The following is a 22,695-nucleotide window of genomic DNA, read 5'->3' as shown; positions in this document are numbered from 1 at the left end:
ATTGATACAGTTTGGAGCACTAGAACTACCAAAGCAATCAAAATGACTGGTTCATAAACTCTTATAAAAATGATTCAAGTAACACAAGTGCGTATATTCTGGGATTCTTGGCAACTTTTATCGCAATATATACGCGAAGAAATTCGTTAACCCTCTTTACTTTTATATAACGTAAAATCAACAAATATCAATCTATAAATACAGATCAACAATAAATTATTTTCTTTTTGCAATTTACTTTGATATTTCAGGTTAGAGCTGTTAACCGTTACCAAATATGTTATTGGTTACTAAGAAGACATTTTGTATGGGAAATGACTCTGAATTATACACTGCCATTCATAAGTATTTCGATACTTATTGAAATTTGTAATAATCAGTATAGTTGATAAATAACACTGATTAATGTTATTGGTATTATAGATAGTGATTCACGCCGATTTGTTGTAACTTTGCTTAATTGTTTATGGGATCAAATCTAAGAATTTTGCCGTACGTTTGTGCTACTTTTAGACTTTAAGGGAGAAACTACCCTTTCTATCCGAAGACGTTTTTTTACTTATTCGCCTGTACCTTGTAAACTACAGAAGGTACCAAATAAACAAAGTTTCAGATAATTTTTATACTGTTTTAGTTCTCCATATATCGTTAAGAAGAAATTTGAAAAGTCTGTTTGTGAAAACAATTTTTTCGAAAATTATTCTTTTCTCGATATCTTGTGTAGTTTATAAGTTTCAAACGAATAAATAAAAGGCACGCTTTTGATAGTAAGAGTGATTTCTCCTTTAAAATCTAAAAGTAACAGCAACCAGGCAGGCTAAAATTCTTAGATTGGTTCCATTATCTGTGGAACAAGGTTACAGAAACATCCCTTGTGAGATATCTTTTAGTTGTGGTTTTCTGACTGATACACAGCCTAGAAGATCACTTTTTATTCATGAGCCTTTCATCATTGTCACTTAGTATCTAAACTAGCCTTATATCCATTTTACTGGAAAAATCGTTTGGTGAAATGGCACCAAAATTCAATGAATGGACATGTCACAAACAATCTTCCTTCGATTGTATTCGACATCTACATTTGCACTCTAGTTGAAATACCTTACCTAAAATTAACATTAAAATTCATTAGGCAATGTGTCAGTCAAACAAATGGACTTTTGCTTGTTTTTCTTTATGGACATATTGTTGACAATTCACGAAAATTCTCGTATGTTTAGATACTTTAAATATACGGAGTACAAAAATATCTGGCCACTCAGTACTCTACTAATAATAAACCAAGGAGTCCGTAGTGCGTTAATTTTTGGTGTCTTTACATGTGTATTTCGTTCGCTGAGTGTTCAATACATCAGTCCTCAACACCCCTAGTTAAGGATGAATCAATACAACTTAATACGAGTACATTACTCGATACCGAGTACTATTGGTACGGTTGCAATACCAAGTAGGTATTGAAAAAAAGTACTCGTATCGAATGGTGTGAGTATCGACCCATCAACATTTGATACTGTAATTAGTGATCGGACTCATACCGTATCAATCCTATCGATTCCAGCCCACAAATTATGATACCGTATTGAATAGTATCAAATATAATCGATACCAGTTTGATACTTCTACGAAACTATCGATACCTGTTTGATACTTCTACGAGACTATCGATACTTAATGATCGGTACTTCCAAGTACTTGGAATCAATTATCGATACTGATACCTCTTGAAGTGATACCAATTCAATACAAGTACATACCGAAACAGTGTTCGTTTGATACTTCACGAAAGTATCGATACCCATTTGATACCTAACGAAATTATTGATACCCATTTGATACTTTACGAAATTGTCAATATTCATTTGATATTTCACCAAAACATTGACGTCTGTCTGATATAACCTCGAAAGTACCGAAGTATGGGTACTACAAGAAATACGTTACCTTTTTTAGGATCGATTGAGTACGTTAAAATAATGAAAAAATTTCGTGTACATAAAAGAGAAGTTGATGAATGCGTACCACTTAAAGTATTTTACGGTACATTTTCCATATGATAGTGGTTTATTGCGAAAATTAATATTGGAAATTACAGCTGGATGTTTAAAGCATCTACTATTATGTACATGTATAACCCTTTACCAACAACGAATTAATGTTTTATAATATTTCAATTTCAAGATTGCGAAGTGAGAGTTAACTAAGGTCAATGTTCCTATTTCTAATCATAGAAGAGCTTTGCTATCGCAGAAATTGATTTGTATTATTTATTTATGCAACAATCGACAAAAAATCTTTTTAAATATAAAATTTAATTCTCCCTTTACAATGAAATTTAAATAAAAGTATTTTTCAAAACATTTTAACTTAATAATAGTTAATGTAATATGAAATATAAATGTCCTTATTACTGCTTAGCGAAAATCGAAGTGCCAAAACCAAACTTTGGAGAACAATATTAAATATTCCGTAAATTTTTTGTAGTAAAAACGCAGCATCCACGTGTAACTCACGATCGCAACGGAACCGCTCAAATGACGTTCCTTTACGACGGACACACTTATTAAATTTATTTCTATTAAAACGCTGCCATCAATTGAGCAGCGGGCTATAGCATTTTGTACGGAAATACTGAATTAATTTAAATAATTTTTTATATAATTAATTTAGTGTCTAACTTTTTACATTAAATAAAAAATATACGTACTGAGCAGAAATCGGGACGTGATTAGAAATAGGAACATTGACCTAACTTAGTGTCGGTATAACTAACACGCATGACGTTTAATATCAGACATTTCTTTCCCATAAGTACGTTGCAGAAAAAAAAAGAATTATATAAACAAGTTTTCGTCTGCAAATAATTTTAACAAAAAATAAATTGTAATATATTTTTTTTTTCAAAAACAAAATTGTTGATATCTTTTAAATTGTCAAAAAATAAAAATGTATTTTTCACTTTACTTGCAAAACTTTGCGATTTGTTGGGGGAGTGCTCTTTGCACGACACCCAGTAGAATACACGTGCGTGTTCTTAGGGGATGTCATTAAAGAATTGCGAATCTTTTGACACAGTATAATGTTGCATTTCTGCACGAGGTAGATTACTCGGCACAGGATATGTTCAGACCGGCACACGTGCTGATTTATATGCAAATCACATGTAGTCAGCGATTTATTCCATTTTTGAGATCTACATACTTGTACGTACAGATACGCATGAGAAAATATGTCAGACGGAAAAGTTTACTTTCGGTGAAATGTAACAACCTTAACGGTAGTAATCACAAAACACACGAAAGTTTTATAATTACACAATTTTCATATTAATTGCAATTTTATTATAATAACAATGCAATCCTGTCAACTATGCTTCGACTGCGCAATAAACGTTTTACAATAAACAGCTGCAGATACAGAATTACTAGTTATCATGTGCATTTTTAATATATTTTTACAAGTTATTATAATTATTGCCCGTTTGATGAAATATTGTTTAGAAAAATTTAGAAGGTGAATAAGTATTGCTTCAACCATTGTGTTCAATTTTGAGCCATGCAAATTAATTGCAAGTAATAATAATATTGTTAAAAAAATATATCACTTTGACTTCAGGCACTAGTTTCTATGAATGAATTCCGTCGAATTGGTCCGTCAAATAAGTGTATAAGAACGCATTGACAATTGCAGAATTATACAAATGACAATATGTTCCGCTTACAGTGTGATGTTTTAAATAATTTTATTGTATCGTTAAAAACTTATTATTAAAAATTCAACTTTGGTTCAGCAATAGACTGTCTACTATAAAACAAGGCGAAAATTGAGATATTTTTTTTAAAGTGGGGTAAGTCCAATTTTAATAGTTTTCTTTAATATTTATAATAACAATTTCAATGCAGTGCAATATTTTCATGAATTGTTCAAAAGAATTCTGGCTGCCAAATGGAGTTGCAGTAATTTTGTTAAAACTGATATAAGTCTGAAATTTGTAACAATGCCTCAATTTATTTGATACATTCGTTTCAGTCGTTCACGAAGTGGCAGTTTCAAAGGGACAGAAAAATAATGACAGAGAAATCTTAAATTGATGTAATTGGTTATATGAAACATCAGTGGAACAAAATGTAGAATCCAAAGTGATCCTAGATTTATCCTTAAAACGAGGAAGGTAAAAAAATTTCAATAAAATACCATTATTGCCGTTATGTACAAATTCAAGACCACATCAGCTAAAACAAAATAATAGTAAATATAAGGTAAAATATAACGATATGGTGAGGTTATTGTCTTACGTATGTACCTACTCCATGTTTACTAGGAATATTTCAAGAAACTTGCTACGAAGCAAAACGAATAAAATATGAGTAAAAGTTATTAATATTATCTATTTTTACTATTATACTTCCATTTTTTTTCGACTATTCTTTTATTGAACGTATTATAATAAAATTCTCAAAAATGTGTATGAAATGAATATACATGTTTTTATACTTTTACACTTGAATTGAAATACAAATTTTCATTTGATATTAATCACATATTTGCGAATTTATTATATTTAAAAGTGGTGAAGATCACGTGCGGTTAACGAAAGCACTGTTTCACATACAGAATATTTATAAGACTGGTCACATAATGGAATGAAACATCCTGGATCCTCGAAAGCACATATAACAAGCTTATTAACGTTTAATAATAATTTTTTAAATAAGGTAAAATGCGAAACATAAAATATCTTGAAATAAAGAAAAGTGGATTTACAACCGCATCAATAAGAAAAACGGCTCAATTGTAGTCGTCCAAGGTTTCGAGAAGTAGGTCCCTCCATAAACGTATGTAAAAGTGTTTGACCGCTATTATCAAAGTACTTTATTTATCTTCTTCCTACTCTTATCGTTCAACACAGCCCCTTTCCACAATCTCGCGATATTTTTCAAGCAAGGCGACGTTCCCTCCTCACCACGTTTTTCCCTCTTTTCATTATCCACTCCTATCGCTCTTCCTGCCCCCCCCCCATCCTCAACATTTAGGGCCTTTTTCGTCGTTCCATTTTATCGCTCCCTTTTTACCATGGGGTACACCTCAGAAATTTCTCGACTCGTAAAACACACACTCTCGGTTTTCTTTGCTCTCGTGTTTTCCCCGATGATTTCATCCCCTCTCCCGATCCCCACCGAACGAGTGGGCCCCGCCGCAACTCCCTGACTCTCGGGCGCACCTGCCGCCGGTTCCCACACTCGTTGCCCTCGCGCCGGACGTGACGTCATTGCGTGCCCTCCGCCTCCTGCCGCGACCGCGTGCCACTCCTGCTTCCCTCTGTCCCCCGTCCATGGGCCTTCTTCTTGACCGTCGCGTCGTCTCTCTGTTCTCTCGGGGGCCGATTTGCCCATGTGTATACATATATACGTCGACCGATTTGATCGTGTCAGTGATCGCTGCCGCGCGCCACGCCACTGCGTAGATATGTACATATACAGGGTGTCCCAAAATAGCTTCGATTCCCGGAAATGAGGGACTCCTGGGATGACTTGAAACAACTTTTTCCTTAGCAGAAATGTTATCCGAGGCTTTGTTAACGAGATATTAACGAAAAACCATGATCCATTAGAGCGCGAGTCTGCCGGCCGAGCTTCCGCGGTAGCGTCGACTGCGTGCTGCGATTGGTGGCCAACGTTATCGCGGAAGCTCGGCCGGCAGCCTCGCGCTCCGATTGGTTATGGTTTTTCGTTTATATCTCGTTAACGAAGCCTCGGATTACATTTTTGTTAAGGAAAAAATTGTTTCAAATCACCCTAGGAATCCCTCATTTTCGGGAGTCGAAGCTATTTTTGGACACCCTGTATAGGATACCCGAGTCCACGATGTGCACAGCACAACGCTGCGCACGCACACACTCGGTTAATCGCCGTATGACACCGTGCATCTACTACTGGCTCTGCCGGGGATTTTAATACCGTTTCCGTGCCGCGCGGGTCATCACGGGGTGACCCACACTGCTGGGGGCTGAGGATGTACAAATTGTTTAGTCGGCTCTGCTGATTTCGCCGGATAGATTCTAATCGTGATTCGATGGGAAGATAATGACAGGTAATATTTCACGGCGGGGGGTAACGGCAATAATTGTACGGGGATTGTTACGGGCGATTATTCCAGCTAATAGGGAGACAAACACGTTTCGATTTGCGGTTTCTCGGGTAATTGGCCCGAGGAGAACAAAGCGTTCGTAGATGTTGTAGAACGATTGGAAAGTGGGCAGTTGTGGATGATGGATGTTTATTTGCGTGGAAGATTGTGCGACATCAGAAATAAATATTAAGTAATATTTACAGATTTTCAGGTGCAATGTTAGTAATATAGGGTAGACCGAGACTAATCGGATCGAAATAAGAATTCAGTCCATATTTTTTTATATTCTCATGGAAACGAACATTTCGATTATTCATATTGCGCCATCCTGGTCCACCACACCCATTCCAATAACCCACCAATTGTTTTACGTACTTGTTTAGTGCTGGCACATGTTGCCAGTGAGACGAACGCGTGCGAACGTTATAATTTTGGTGCGAATCTAAGATACCTAATCTGCAATTTCGTATTTAAAATAAAAGAGTAAGCTTGAAAATTCAAATGTGTTTAGTATTATCAGATTTGTATGGTGTCCAAATTTGATATTTCATATACTTTAGATTATTATATCACAATTATTGGCATTTGTGCCAATACTGCAACCACTATGTTTGTAAAACAAGACTTTTTTGAGACGATTATTTCATTTCTAATACATATTCCGCAGTGTAAATATTTCGAGCACCTTACACTAGTGCTGTGTAATGTACGTATACAAATACATACTTTCATTTACAGGAAAAGTGTAATTACATATTACAGACGTCCCGTTACATTTACAAAAAATACTTGAGACGTCTCATTAAAAATAAAGCGGGCTTCCACTTCCGTTACGCTTCTTGTAGAATGTAAATTTCGTTCTTCGTTCAAGAAAACCCTACATGGTAAAATACATAATGTTTTCTTGTAAAATGTAAAACAAATATAATGTAAGCATGACTCGTCGTTTAATATTTCACAGTATTGTGTGATCGCTTTTTCAGCAGGCTCTGCCATGGCGAAAGGATTAAATGACCGGCACGAATGTTGGATCGACTGTGGCGAACGGTCAGTTCCGTTTCCAACATGACCAGATTTCATATATGTAGATTTTCTGAAGCCAGACTGATAGGTTGCATGCCAGTGTACAGTTATCGGTGATTAAAATGATGTAATTAATTATTATAAGAGTGCGGAAGTCATAATTTTTTAATTTAGTATTGCAAGAATATTTAACATGTTACCTACATTCGGAAGAAATTAATGTGTTATATAATTATGAAATAATATATAAAATGAATGAATCTAATATTGATATTTCATGACTATTTAAAGTGATATTAAAATCAATTCTCTCAGTACCATTATTTTGCGCCCAAAACATTACGAAACAAACTAGTTGTTGTGCAACATTAAACTATGTTAAATGATTCTACAGTTTGAACACTATTAATGACGGTTAAAAGAAGTTTAGCTAATATTACTTGAAATAATGCGTCATGAAAGTATACATATTGGAAAACATGTTTTCTAGCGATACCAATAAATTTAGATTCGATACAGGTCATTTAAGTATTAATTATATATAATAATTAATGGTCACTCGTCGCTGAATGGTCCTTGGTACAGTTCTCGTTTCCAATGGGGCGACCGAATGCAAATTAATGTCAACGAAAACATTGCAACAGACACCAAGCAAAAAAAATGCAAAATGAATATTTCGATCGTTTGTGAGAGTTTTATAACCTTGATCTCCCCTTCGATCTCGATCGTCGATCGAATTGATTGTTCCCATTGGATCTCCGCGCGTCATTACTTATTAGTGTATACGAATCCGATACACCTGCTGCCATCATTCGATAGAATACTATTCGAATAAAATAAGGTCATTTGAGAAATCTTTTTTCAGTGAGCTATTTTTTATAATCGATCACCAAGGTCACAATAATTTGTACGGATTCCTGCGGATTAGTGCAAAGTACGTTTTTTATCAATTTTGTATAAAAAAAGAATACTTTGTATAATTTCGTTTATTGATACACGTTTGCAGTATGAATAATTTTGATCTGGCGGAGAATTTCATAAATAATTTTGATGTGATAGAGATAAAGGTATCTACTAGTGATTTTGTTATGAAAATATAAAGTTCTGAATTTGGTAGAAATGAAAAATAAGGAAATTAATAAATTGATTAAATGGACATAAATAATTTATATTAAACAAATTGTACTTATATGTTATTCATTTTTTTTTACTTAACATAGAATGTTACTGTGAGCTGGTTTACGTATAATACATGGTATTGAAGAAATCAAACATTAAAGATTGAACAAAATCATAGCTTTTTTAACGTAGTCTCAGAAACGGTAAAAACAATTCAGTAATGTCCATGTGTGTAAAGAGTTTTTGTGTGCGCTGTATACATGTATATTTAACGTAGGTACACCAGTGACATTTTTCTTAAATAAATTTTATCTACACGATCAAATTGATTTATCTTTTTAAATGCTACTTTCATAGATCATGTATAATAATTTAAAACAAAGTGGACTTGAATTGATTTAATTTCTCAATAAATCGAATTTTTTACATTTTCTGTACGTTGCAATTGCATCATCCGATTAATGTTCCTACTTTTCTACATATATAATATCTATAACTACCGAGCAATCGTTCTATTTCGCTTTTAATAAATTCAACATTACAACAATTAATGCAATTTCCATTTTACTATTTTCCAATTTTCCATTTTTCCTTTCATTTTCTGTTTCTGTTCCTTACATCACAACGATACATTTCAGTCTTTAAAAGTTAAGAAATACATGTTTAATTTATGAAATTCGTGGATAATCGGAATGGAACAAGTGCAATAACTTTTGTGTAGAAACTATTTTGTTGGTCTTCCGAGTCTCAGTTTGATCTGCGTTCGAACTGCGTCATTAACTTAGTCTGAATTTCATGATCTTGCTTTTCCTTATGTGTAATACTTATTAACAATAATTATTAATACTTATAAAAAGTTATATACACTGTGGGTATGTATTTTTCCTCTCATCGAAGGAAGATTTACTCTTCGCCATTTTACATTTCACGTTGAGCATTTCCAATAAATGAACACCAAATTGGCACATTTTTCAGTAAAGTAAATTTTATATGGCTGGAAGAATGTTTACGAATATTTCTCAGTGCACGTGTTTTCAGTTTTTCGATCTTATGGCAAGTTGACGCTTTATGCTGTTGAAAATGATTTTTTTCATCTTTCTTGGACAACGACCGACTTAAAAAAAACCGGAGCAACTGGTTGCATGGTGTCATCAATAATAATGTTCTTCATCCTTCGCGATACTCTCCCGTTTTCTTTATCGATCTTTTGTACAGTTTTCGATGCTCAGAACGCGTGATAAGACGCTGCGTATCCGGGAAACGACAAATAGCTCTGCTAACCGTGCAACCAGCTCTTCATAGTTTAGGATGACCACACTGTTCGAAGATAATGGGTACTTTTTCAAACTGGTAGCAGCAGAATTTATACAGGGTGTCTCAGCTAACTTGATCGCCTTTTATGAAAATTTTTATCACATCTTTTAAGATAGGTACCTACGTGTATTTTTATTGGTGGAGGCATTTCAGAGATTTCAAGGTCACCTTGATTTTTATTAAGGAAATGACCTACTTTTTTGTACCATAGATCGATTTTTTATTAAATTCTTAGTAAAAATATGTTGACCTTCATATGTCTTAAATCTATCCAGATAGCACATAACGCCTTGTAGACGTCCATAGTACGGCTGTTTTAGGTCTAAGGCGCCTTTAAGCCGTCTTCAAGCCGTCATGTGCTATCTGGGTAATAGTTAACGAAATATTTACAAACCGTAACTATCATTTTATTTGCTTTTTATCGATGTTTGCGAGTTTCATCGGCATGAATTCAATTTCATTCGAACGATGAGGCGTTTTGATTCAACCTGCCACTCACTGTAAGTGACTCGCTCATGTAGATATTTTGTGGAACGATGTCTATAACGTCAGACTTTGTTTTTTTTTTTTTAAGTCAGAAGTGTATACAGGGTGGCGCATTAAGTTCGTAAATGCTTACATATGTATACTTGAGAATCTAAGTTTCTCTGGAATATCTGCTTTTGAGAGTTTTGAGGAGGTAGAAGACGACCTGAGAACTTTCGTTACCCACTGTACATCATAACAGTAAAGGTACACAAATGAAAAGTCCAGATTAAAAGTATCCTATCGGTACACGTGATATCGTAGTGTTATACCGTGACAAAAGGTGGAAATTTAGTTATTTATTCGTACGCTTTTTCGTTCGAGAGATAAGCCTCCTTTAATCGCGAGGTAAATGGTGAATTATTGAAGTGGTTGCATGATCGGTCAGAGCCCCACGAGGAAGTTCCTATCCAGCTGATAGGATTTTCTACTCACGTGCTACGTGATTAGAATCACGAGGGTCGTCTGCATGACGTATGCCGCTGACAATCGTTGTTGCGCGACACGTGACACACAGTCATTCTGAATATCACGGCCTCCAACGACCTTCTGTACTACTTTTCAACAGACGCTGCTGAACACACTGTCCTCTATACAAGGTGTTTCGGGAATAATAGCATCGAATTATGAATGTAATACTTGCAGTGATTATATTATCAATTCTGGAAACTGTACGATTAATTTCGTGTTTATCGTGTAGATAATAAATCTAGAGTTACGAAATATTTCCCGTAGCCGTTTTTCGGTAACTATGCTACAACGCCTCGTGTACCAAAAATGGTACAGGATATAGAGTTTGGTGAATATGTAAAAATTATATATTTTTTAGCTTTTTGTGAGGTGGAACTTTATTTATTATTGCAATAAAGGTAGAAGCCATAAAGTGCATTATATAACAAAAAAATAATTTAATGAATTTTGAAAGTATGCAAAAACAAAGAAAGGTTAAAATCACATAAAGCAGAATCCATAAAGAAAAGTATAGAAAGTATATATCTTTGAACGGAAACCACAAAATTCTGTATTATTTCAATTAATTACCTTTTTTTCTATACATCTTTTACGATAAATTCAAGCGAAGTCGTCAAAGAAAGCATATTTTTATGCGTTGCCACAATTCAATGAAAACTCATATTCCTGAATTGTTGCAGAACTGACAATGTTCTGTTCTTTGAAAAGCCCATAAGCAGTCAAAGTAACTGCGCGCAACTAAAGGGAATTGCATTGCACATCTATAGAAGACTGATCACTACGCCGCATGTACCACTTTTGGTACACGGCTTAAGAACTACAACAAACATCATTTTACACAATGTAATAGTGATACCAACAATTGCTTCCTTGTAATTTATCTATCAGTGATGAAAGCATCACTTTGCATAGAAATGAGGTTCACCATTTTGGTACACGCAACACTCATCGTGTTAAGTATGCTACCGCCGTACCCTCGACTTCTTCTTACTGCAATGGACTCTAACTATATTGCCACTGAACATATTGCCGCGTGAGGCACTTCCCCTTCACACATACTTTCGAGCACACAAATTCGTTGCGTACGCCGGCGCACCAACACGATCTAACTTGTATGCAGTATAGATGGCGTGCAAAATCACTAACGGTGATTTATCACAGTGATCGCCGAATCACGATCACGGTCGTGATTTAACTTCATTCACGACTGCGATCGTAACACCTTGATTTTTAAACAGAAGAACGTATTCAATATAATTTTACGATGAATTACATTACTACATTTGTGTTTTTAAAAATCAGTAGATAAAACAAGAAACTCTAAAAGAATGATTTGCTAGGTAACATGTAGATTATAATTTATGTAGGATTTCTCCTTGTGTAGTTATGTTTCCTTCGAGGTGGGAATTAGGAAGTAACTGATTGACACTGACTTGACGAAAAACCACACCCACACATTATTTAATATGAAGAATAAATACAAAAGAAACAATGAAACTGACAACCGTTTAATTCAACTTCTGTAATCCTTGACCACCGAAACGCAACTTTCGTCTCGTCGACACGCACCGTCGTCCTCTCCTCTACCGCGATCGTCACCATTTTCCTAACGGCTCAAATATGTACTTCGCGATCTACGCAGCACTACTTCGCGCTGTCCCAATGCTTCCCACATTATTCGTCGTTGTTTCTAATTATTCTTTCACTTTATACGATATAATTCGAGTTTTTGGTGCGATGTCGGTAATATAAAATATACAGGTTATATGTGGCGTGTAAAGAACTGTTATGTTTCTCCACCAATCAGAAACGATCACGAAAAATCACGAATCACTGTGAAAACTCACCGTGATTAGGGACGAACGTGATCGAATCACTCGTGATTCACAAGTAGAGGCTATGACGATAGAACTTGTCATGGAAGGGGCTCTAAACTCATTACCATTTAACTTCCCTACAGCCCCGACCATGACAATATGGTTATAGTCCACTGCAATACGTTTTATGTAGTAACTGGACTACTAGACACATGCAAAACTTTAAAGCAAAATATCTCAAAAACCACGGCCCATTCTGAAGAACCCCACGAGGGTTTTCTAATAGGGTAGGGTAGACCGACGCTAATCGGATCAAAATAAGAATTCAGTCCATATTTTTTATATTTTCACGAAAAGGAACATTTTAATTGTTCATATTACGTCATGCTTGTCCCCGACTTCTGTATAATTTTCGTGCGAATCTAAGATACGTAATCTGCAATTTCGTATTTAAAATAAAACAGTAAGCTTGAAAATTCAAATGTGTTTAGTATTATTAGTTTGTATGGTGTAAATTTGGTATTTCATATACTTTAGATTATTATATCACAATTCGTCTATGTATTCTATTCAATTAAAGGTCCTTACGTATGGGGCTAAACGGATCACGTCATTTGGGATGAATCGAATCACTCTTTTTCTTCGTTTGAATATTTTTATGATTATAAATGTGATAATTATTTATATACAGATAGTTCGTAAGTACATTAAAGAGACTAATCAAGGTTCATGGTGTCCAGAAAAAAAGAAAGATGTTTGGATACAGTGCAATGTCTGCGAAGAGTGGTGTCACGAGAATTGTGCTGATAGAGGTGGTGTTAAAGAACACTATACTTGCGTCCTATGGGCCAAGTAGGGTCAATTGACCCCATTATCATTAAATTATATTTTTTTAAATTCCTTTAAAAACATTTTTTATGAAAATTTCAGTTTTTTTGAGAGATTTCTAGATTATCCGATATTTCTCACATTTTCGTTTTTTGTTTACAAAAGGATTTAAACATTTTTTTAGTTTTATTATCATTAATGTTCAAGTTAAATGTGTACTAATTACGAATTTATAATACATAATTAGTTTTCTAAATCTTAACTATAGCAAATGATCCGATTCACCTCGGTCTACCCTACTATATGTGTACTACAAATTCCACATATGTAGTGTCGTTCGAAAAGCGATTTCCATACCCGTGTCAGCAATATATTGCAATATATTGCAGACACTCAGTGAAGAATGAAGAATGTATGTAATTATTAGCAAATTGATATTTTCCGCGGTTATTGGACGCATTAATTCCATAGTCGGTGATGTTTGAACGCCTCTCCGATCCACTCTTTCGAAATTCATGAAAGAATTCAGCACACGAGCTTCCTGTAATTTGTATTCCAGCTCTCTCTCTCTCTCTCTCTCTTCCATCGAACAGTGCCTATCAAGCTTTAACGTCACTACATTTTAATTAACTTCCAGGTCTGCCTTCCTTTTAAAGTTCTGTATCGATCTCGACAGATAAAAAAAAAATGTAAGGAGAATGTGAAATAAAAGGTACGGATTACTCTCGATTTGTTTACATCAACGACAGGTAGAACGAACGACCGTGCAGCTTTCACGTACGTAATTATCCTTCACGCTTTCGGAAGGGATGCTCTCGTTTAACATTCCGCGCCGCTCGTTTATTATTAATTCTGTATAATTGACAGTTTCGGGTTATATCGACCGGAAGTACAATAATTAGGACAACAGTCGTGCTTACCTGTCGAAATGCTGGTAATAGTAACAGTAATTACAGACTGATGTAGGGTTCGAATAAAATCGGAACTTTACCGGAAGTCCATAAACGATCTGCAAAATTCGATGATTTTCGGTACCGAGATTTCACGCAATTTCCTGTATGAACCCAAGACACGCACGGAGAAGACGCGTCGCACAGGGGTCCAGAATCCAAATTTAGCGGATCATACAGTTACAGTATCGGACAAATGTTTTCGGACAAAAACCGTTTCCAGTGTTATTTGAATTAAGGATACTACTGATGTTACATTAAATAATCAACGCTTGTCTTGTATAATTATTGTTTTCTTAGTTGGACCACACTAGATATATTTTCCAAACGTCCTTTCTCGAACAAATTGTTTATTTTGTTGAATATACCGTTTATTTATCGTCCATGATATTTTGTATTAAAGTTTCCGATTCACAGCATACCATTCGTTTTTCGACGCAATGACGTTCAAAGATAAGTCATTGTGCAGCCGAGAATACCTCCACGAAACTCCACTGGGGGAAAAAATGACGTTGGAAAACGATCTCTTATCACTTGGTAAATTTCTTTCAAGTACTAAAATAAATGTTAAAATGCATGTTAATTTGTCATAAATTTCAGAAACTTCCGAAACCGAATGGTAGAAGGCCCTATCCCTAAGTCACTTTTTTCCCTAGCGGAAGCCGAGTTTGCTCGCGAGTGTACGTTGAAAATTCGAAAGAACAAAACATATTTTCTTTCAGAATATTTTACGTTCTTTCATGTTACTTTGTTTCAGTTTCAATGATAGCTCGCTACGTCCAATGTCTAAGGCCTACTGTTCACTAAGGTGTCTCGTCATAGACACGTCAGCGTAGCGTACAACATGACACTTAGTCCTACTGTCCACTAAGGCGTTTCGTGAAATTCGTATAGATTGCTGAAAATTTACCCATGAAATATAAAAAAAAAATAGAAAAAATAGAAAAAAATGGCCATGTTTGTAAATGGGTAACACAACATCGCATTTTAGTGTCTTGTTTTTTGATTAGCGGAGCTACCAAAGACACTAAATTCTTGCACGTATTTTTATTCATTCCATAGAAAGAATGAAATAGATTATCATTTATATTCTTTTCTATGTAAGGATGTGACTAATATCTTTTCCGACTTTTACGCTGCCGAATATAATTACAACATAAGGCGATAAAGTCCTCTTCGTCGCCCGACATCTTTGCGAATGAGGAAAATCAAGCTTTTTGTACGATTTCTATACGTTTCCAATACGCTCAAGTGGACAGAAACTCAAACGTAGCGTAATCGTCATGTTGTACGCTACGCTGACGTGTCTATGACCAGACGTCTTAGTGGACAGTAGGTCTAAGACGAAGTTTAAAGTTTTCGGTCAATTAAATAGTTATTTTTTATATTTTCCTCTTCGGAACATTGTTAAATTATATTTTGATGTCTCTTATGTAAGTAGGATTTTTTTTACAATTTAGTACTATAATTAATGTACAATAGTAATGAAAATAAAAAAATAATTGTTTCAGTGAGTTACTGTACCTTTGTGTATACGAAAATTCATTTACTGTGTGTCAGTTACTGAATACTTATTTAAAATTTATTACTAAATTTTTGAATATTTACAATATGATTCTAATACACAAGTCAAGCTCATGCATAGGTACATACGCGTCTTATTGTTAGTCGTTAGGTAGTATCTATAAAAGTAAGGTTAGGTGTTCAGATTTGGCGACGTCGTTAGAGGGCGCAGTATTCGACGCATAACGCGAAAATGAGTCCAGTTACTGCACACAGTAATAGCATCAAACCAAAATTTTGGTTCAGTTACTGGATTATTATAAATTAACAAAACATTTTTCCGTTATCTAAACTAGTTTTTCGGACCCATGTTAAAATATTTGTTTGGTTTTGGGGTGTATTATTCTTTTTATTTGGTAGCTTCATTTACGCGATGTCCCTTACGCTTTTCAATAAGATTCGTGGCGAAATGTCACCAAATCGTCATCACATAATTTCAATAATTATTATTACTATTTTCTAAGTGTTAATAATTCGCACTTTCAGTCCAATTATGCTAATCGTTACGTAATTAAATTTTATTTAAACATTTTAATATATTCATTTTAATGATTATGTAATTTACTGTACATAAAAATAATGTAAGGGCACAGTAACCAGAGGAGGGCACAGTAACTCACACACTTACCTTAGGTCACATAAGGCAAGAATGTTTCACGAAATTGGAGAGCCACACAATGAAAGGCTTACAAGCCGCGGAGTATCATCGACGATTCCTCGGAACGTGAACGCTACAAGTGTACAAAAATGCGTTGGGACATACGTATGCGTGTCGTGTGACTTGACAACTGTTTGATATTCTCCATACGTGCCCAAGATATTCTTGAGAACAATTTTGGGCCGGGAAAACACTTGCAAAAGTAGACATTTGTCCGGACCTTGCGACGTGAACACTAACGCCTTTAACGTTAACATTGCATTGCGGAAAAATTAACAAGATTTTCACTGAGGGCATTGCTCCGTTCTCTATTACAAATGTATTATTTCGAATTCTATAAAAAGTAATTAGTAAACACGAGCAAAAACGTACATCGGAACCATCAGCCCATTGTGTAATGTACCTAACGAGTATATAAAGAATAAACGTGAATTGTTCGTGAAAACTAGTTGTTAAAACTGTTTGAAAAAACAATTTAAACTAGTTGAAAAAACATCAATTGTTCGTTAAGTAGAAGCCATTGATATGTTAATCCATGCATACTAATTTCCAAACTGATATTCAGCAATATTGATCCAAAAAATGATCGTTTCCCCTCATTTCCTGTTCGTTCCCTAAATCGAGATAGATCATGTGGTATAAATGTCATTCGTGCCTCAAAAACTCGTTGGTTAGGTTATCGTGGGTATTCTGGTCGCATCAATATGTATAGGCAAGAGTCTCGGAGGACGGTCCAGCCCTGGTCGCAAAAACTGCTCGCCACGGATCAAGAGGATCGTTTCACGGATAAAGAATGCCTGCGAGAGCGCCATGAAAGAAGGATCCGTGGCCATGCCGTCGTTCTTAGTGAACGACGCGATTAGACGGTGAGTTTTTTATCGAATCGATAAATCGAAAGCCAAACATCCTAGGGACGTGTCTGTGGGAACGATCGTTCACCGTGAATAACCAGGTTTTCCGCGTTTGGTAAAAACCGCTACGGAATCATCCAGGCGTCCGACACTGCTGGTTCCATCACCGATATACAGGGTGTCCCAAGTAGCTTCGACTCCCGGAAATGAGGGATTCCTGGGATGATTTGAAACAACTTTTTCCTTAGCAAAAATGTTATCCGAGGCTTCGTTAACGAGATATTAACGAAAAACCCCGACCAATCAGAGCGCGAGTCTGCCGGTCGACCTGCGCGCTGCGATTGGTCGAAGCTATTTCGGACTCCCAATACGAACTTACTATTCATCAGTTTATAAGTATAGCAAAAAACTTGAATTTAATGGAACAAAATTTTGGTTAGTTCCTAATTTACTGAACTCCTGCTGAGCTCCTACTATCCGAACTATAAATTAGACTGAATCTACATAGTGGAATAACGCATTAATACTTTGAGTGCGTACATGCTAAATGTTCTTAGAATGAGCCTAAGTGATTTGAAACTGGAAATATCTCCTAAACTATGGACTTTTCCAAAAAGTTGTAGAAACATTTTTTGAAGTTTAATGCTTGTACTTTGAAGTAAAATAGTTGATATTAAAGAAAACCATATAGTGCAGTAATAAAAATGGGGTTTAAGGTGAGAATGTTTCAAAAATTGAGGTTCAGGTCAAACTTGGGACTGGGGTCTTTTATCTTCTGTATTAATTCACTAGGTATTGCGAAATAATTGTTCTCGCAAATTTATTTCCGAATTTATAAGGTGCGAAACATTACTTTACGAGCTAATTCACGTCAAAACACACAAGGAATTGCGGTCATAGTCACCGATTTTTTTTCAAATTTACAGAATTTGTTGATAACCACGAAAAAAATGAACCATGTAAAATTTCAGCTTCTTATCTCGAACCCTTTCTGAGATAGTTAATGTTAAAGTTTTGTGAAATTGGACGAGATCAGCCGACACATCACTTCAACCGCAATTTATTGGTTATTTTTGAACATAGAGCATTGATCTTGCTATCATTTTAAAGCTAAAGAAACGCTTTATCTAACTGTTTCCACAAAAATTTGTTTATTGTTAATAAATACAATAATAATTAAATTTTCATTTTCAAAAGCCAATTTGACACTGTTTCCACCCATGGATCAATTTGAAAAAATATCACTGGATTCCTCGAATCTTTAGCTTTAAAATGCGCTTCTCAAAAAGATGGAGCGATTTCGGGAAAATTTAAAAACATTACTTGGCTTTAAAATGAGAGCAAGTTCAATGCTCTATCTTTAGAAATCGCCAAATATAAGTCGTGTTGGTTTGACTTCTTAAATTTTTCAAAAAATTTATATTAAATATCTCAGAAACGATTCGAGATAGGAAGCTGAAATTTTACATGGTTCATTTTTCCGTGGTTATGAACAAATTTTGTAAATTTGAAAAAAAATCGGTGACTATGACTGCAAAGAACACATGACGCCTTGAAGACGTCCATTTTGCGGCTATTTTATATCTAAGACGCCTTTAAGCCGTCTTCAAGACGTCATGTGCTATCTAGAGAAGAACGAGCCAATGTATGATCGATGCACAGCAATTTACCAACTAATAATATTAGCGAATTTACAAATTATATGTTGTAGATTGTAGACTTCTGTTGCCTAAACAGCTTTTACAACTTTACAAGTTACAAGTTATATCACCAATATCATTAGTACATTTTACCAATTAATTATTTTTAGATTTTATCAATTAAGTATATTCACCAATTAATAACTTGGAAACGAAACCACGTACGCAATTTCATCGTCCTTAGTTTTGCATGTAGAATCCACTGTGTGAAAATGTCTGACATTTTTCGTAACACCTTGTATGTTGTGATAAACCAAAATACTAAAGAAATATAATATTCCTCTGTACATATCTCCATGCCCAAGGAATTTACTTCGTATAAAATATAAAGCCTACAACTTACAGATATCATAACAACAGGTGTGTCAATTATTTATTCATCACCCTGTAGATCCGTTGACGCGACCTTAACCTTTCCTTTTCGGCGTTCTTTGAGCCGTCGTGACCCATTCGGTCGTCTCCTTCCAGATCGCTCCGGATACTCTGGATAATTTTTTCTTCTTTAGCCTCGGGAAAAGAAAATAATGCGCATATCCTGACACGTTCGCGGACAACGGAAAAATGAATAAAGCACAGATCACAAACCTGTTCGTTTCAACACCTCCGTACCACAGTCTGCTTTCTTAAAAAAGGATTCATTACTTTTAATGATTAACAATTACGCATTTGCATTTAATGTTTCTCGTAAATTGAGACAAATATTTTTTAAGAAACTTTTTACGCTCTTTTATTCTTAGATACAATGGAGCATTTCAACAGTACGTGATTAAAACACATTAAACTTAATCGCGAGTACTTTAGCAATTGTTGCGGTGACTCACGACAATTGTCGTGTTAATTACATATATTAGGGGTATCCATAAGTAATCAATTATTTTGCATTCATAGACAACATTTTTTTTTTAAATAACATTTTTATTTTTTAATCGATTATATAATCACCGTCATTATCGATAACTTGTTGCCATCATTTCTGCAAAAGTTCAATCCTCCTATTGTATAAAAGTTTGGCAGACGTGACTAAAAATAAAAAAAAAGAAAAGAAACTTCTGAACCAATGTTGACGTTTGTTCACTTTCAACACATCTCCATATGTATCACAAATTTTCCTTGTTGTTGCTGTTACACTAACTCTAGCGTGGAAATGAAAAAGTACACAATTACGAATATGGCTTTCAGAAGGTACGAAGTCTGCCATTTTGTTGCAGGGCTATAAAAAAATGTATATTGTTGGGAATAAATTACTAACAAACTGGTTGAAGAATAACACTAAAAAAATTTGTGCTTACACTTCTCCGGTTGTCACAGAAGTAATGAGAAATAAGGTCTTGGGAAAATAATTGATCACTTATGGGTATCCCTAATATCTATTTATATGTGTAAAAAAATATTATACAATCAGAGGGAGTGTTGTTAAAACACAAAAATATATTTTGATAAAAAGACGATATTCTGTGTTTTCAGAGGATATTGTTCGACATATGAATTTCAGTAGTCAAGGTATCAGGGCGTTTAAGTAGTGGAATTACAGTAAAATCTTCGTTACATAAATTACCTGAACAACGCAATGTTTGAATAATCAAATTTTTCAAGCCATTCAAGGATGATATTTTAATACAAAAATGGGTACTATTCATGCTTAGGATGGGATGTAATTCGTGGTGTAACAGAAAAGAAGATGTTTATCCATATAATAACAAATCCAAATTTTATGTAACAGTTTTGATGTGTTATATATCGCGGTCAAGAATAATTACATTTACTTATAAGAATATTTATTGTAAATATTCGTATTACCAGTTGCATTATCTGTGATATAATATTATCTATTTATCATAGTCATTTTTTATGTATAAAGAAAGCAGCATATGCTTCTGTATGACTTGGAACGTTCGTTACTAAACACTATTCTTTTTCCATTTTTGGCATAGTCTCCCTTGCTAAACACATGTATTATGAAACTACCCTAATTGTTACTTACAAGCAGCTAACATTATTCATATAACCGAACGTTAAATTAAACGGCGTTCAGATAATGAAGGTCCCATGGTATTTATTTTCTGCTCATAAAACACATTCTCATGAAGATACAAATAATGTGGTTTTAATGATATGATACAATTACCTTAATGAAACCCTTCGTAATGTACTTGTGAGGATTTTAATTTTTTGTATCGTATTAAATTTCGGGTACCTGGAACATTACAGAGTACATAAAAAATTATTTTTAATAAAACGTAATCTCTTGCGCCATATTCGTCAGACCAGACATGGATTTTCCAATCCATATTTTCCTCTAACCGTCGCGCGTCACGTCAAGAATAATATTCTCAGAACCATAACAGGAAGAGTAGGTATTTCGTGAGAAACCGTGAGCCCAGTTATATAAATGTAAAAGCAAATTTTAATTACATATTGGAATCAGAATGGTTTTCTTACTAATTCCACTTCAACATATACAACCTTTATTTGAATATAATCTTGCAAAGTTTATCGATACAATAATAAATAAAAATATTGCATAATAATAATACATGCAAAATATTTTAATATTTTGACACTTCTTACAGAGTTATCTACAGTATTTACATTCAACTCAATTTGATATTATTTTATGTTTAGAGTACAGATACTAATAAATGATTATTCTGTTAACATTTCCGTCTACTATAGTAATCTCTTCTGTTTTATTCTTATAATGTGTATAAAGTAGCATATTTTCTAAATCTAATAACAAGACAATGATGTTGTACTTAGAAAAAAGGGAAAGCTCCTTACTTTGGTAAAAACAAAGGAATAAATAAAGATTCGTCAGTAACATAAATAATTCACTTATTAATGATAAAATTAAATGAAATATTTAATAGAAACTGAAACGGAAAACGCAGTCTTTGACTTCGCAAGTGAATTAAATTTGCTTAGTTTAAGTAGTAAAATATTTCATTGGGGTGGTAGTATGTATACTTGAAAATACCATTTTTGGAAGCTCACACCTAACCATATATACCTATATTATTGTAATATTGAAAATATTGTAATGCGCATTGCTTAATTATTAATATAAACAACATTCTTTTGTGTTGAAAGTAATTACAATATTAAATGTTGATGGGTCGATGTCTATACTCACTGCATTCGATAAGAGTATCTTTTTTTCGATACTTACTTGGTATCGCAACCGGACGTATCGAGTAATGTACTCGTATTTACTTGTATCGATTCATCCCTACCTGCAACACCCTGTATTCTACTTACTACGTGTATGTAACTGTAATTATAACAAACAATGAAATCATTGTATTTCCTCTGATCATTTGGATCACTTGGATTACGTTCTATCAAAAATAAACAGCTGTCCAAGGATCCCTACATAATAATAGGTATAAGCAATCATTTTCTGAAGCCATTGAGTTTACCCGTTCGATTAAGGGGTATTCTAATCCCTTTCAAAAACTCGATTTTTTTTCCAATTCCTGAAAGTTTAGGTCTTTGAAAGTATCTGTGCAGGAGGATTTACCCAAATTCGTACAATGAACGAAATTTACATGTACATACATAGAAAGCTTTAAACACGCTTTTCTCCAAACCATATTTTTTTAAATGACAAACACGATATCTCAAGTTCTAATTAACGGATTGACTTCACATTTACTGTACACCTTCCGTAAATGTGCCGTTATTGCATCGAGTACTATTACCAAAAAATTATTTTTGATTGATTATTTATTCCAGATTTTTTTAACCACGAAA

General features: G+C 34.4%; 1 protein-coding gene across 1 annotated transcript in view; it reads left to right on the top strand.

The window, feature by feature from the left end:
• LOC107192650 (tubulin polyglutamylase TTLL4-like) overlaps positions 1-22,695 on the top strand; it is a 208,900-nt gene that overhangs the window by 128,789 nt on the left and 57,416 nt on the right. The gene's annotated exons all lie outside the window — the stretch shown is intronic.

Source organism: Dufourea novaeangliae, unplaced genomic scaffold (assembly GCF_001272555.1).
Source record: "Dufourea novaeangliae isolate 0120121106 unplaced genomic scaffold, ASM127255v1 scaffold396, whole genome shotgun sequence".
Lineage (NCBI taxonomy): Eukaryota > Metazoa > Arthropoda > Insecta > Hymenoptera > Halictidae > Dufourea > Dufourea novaeangliae.
Note: the sequence above shows the minus strand (reverse complement) of the source record. Positions and strands in the feature narration are given on the sequence as shown.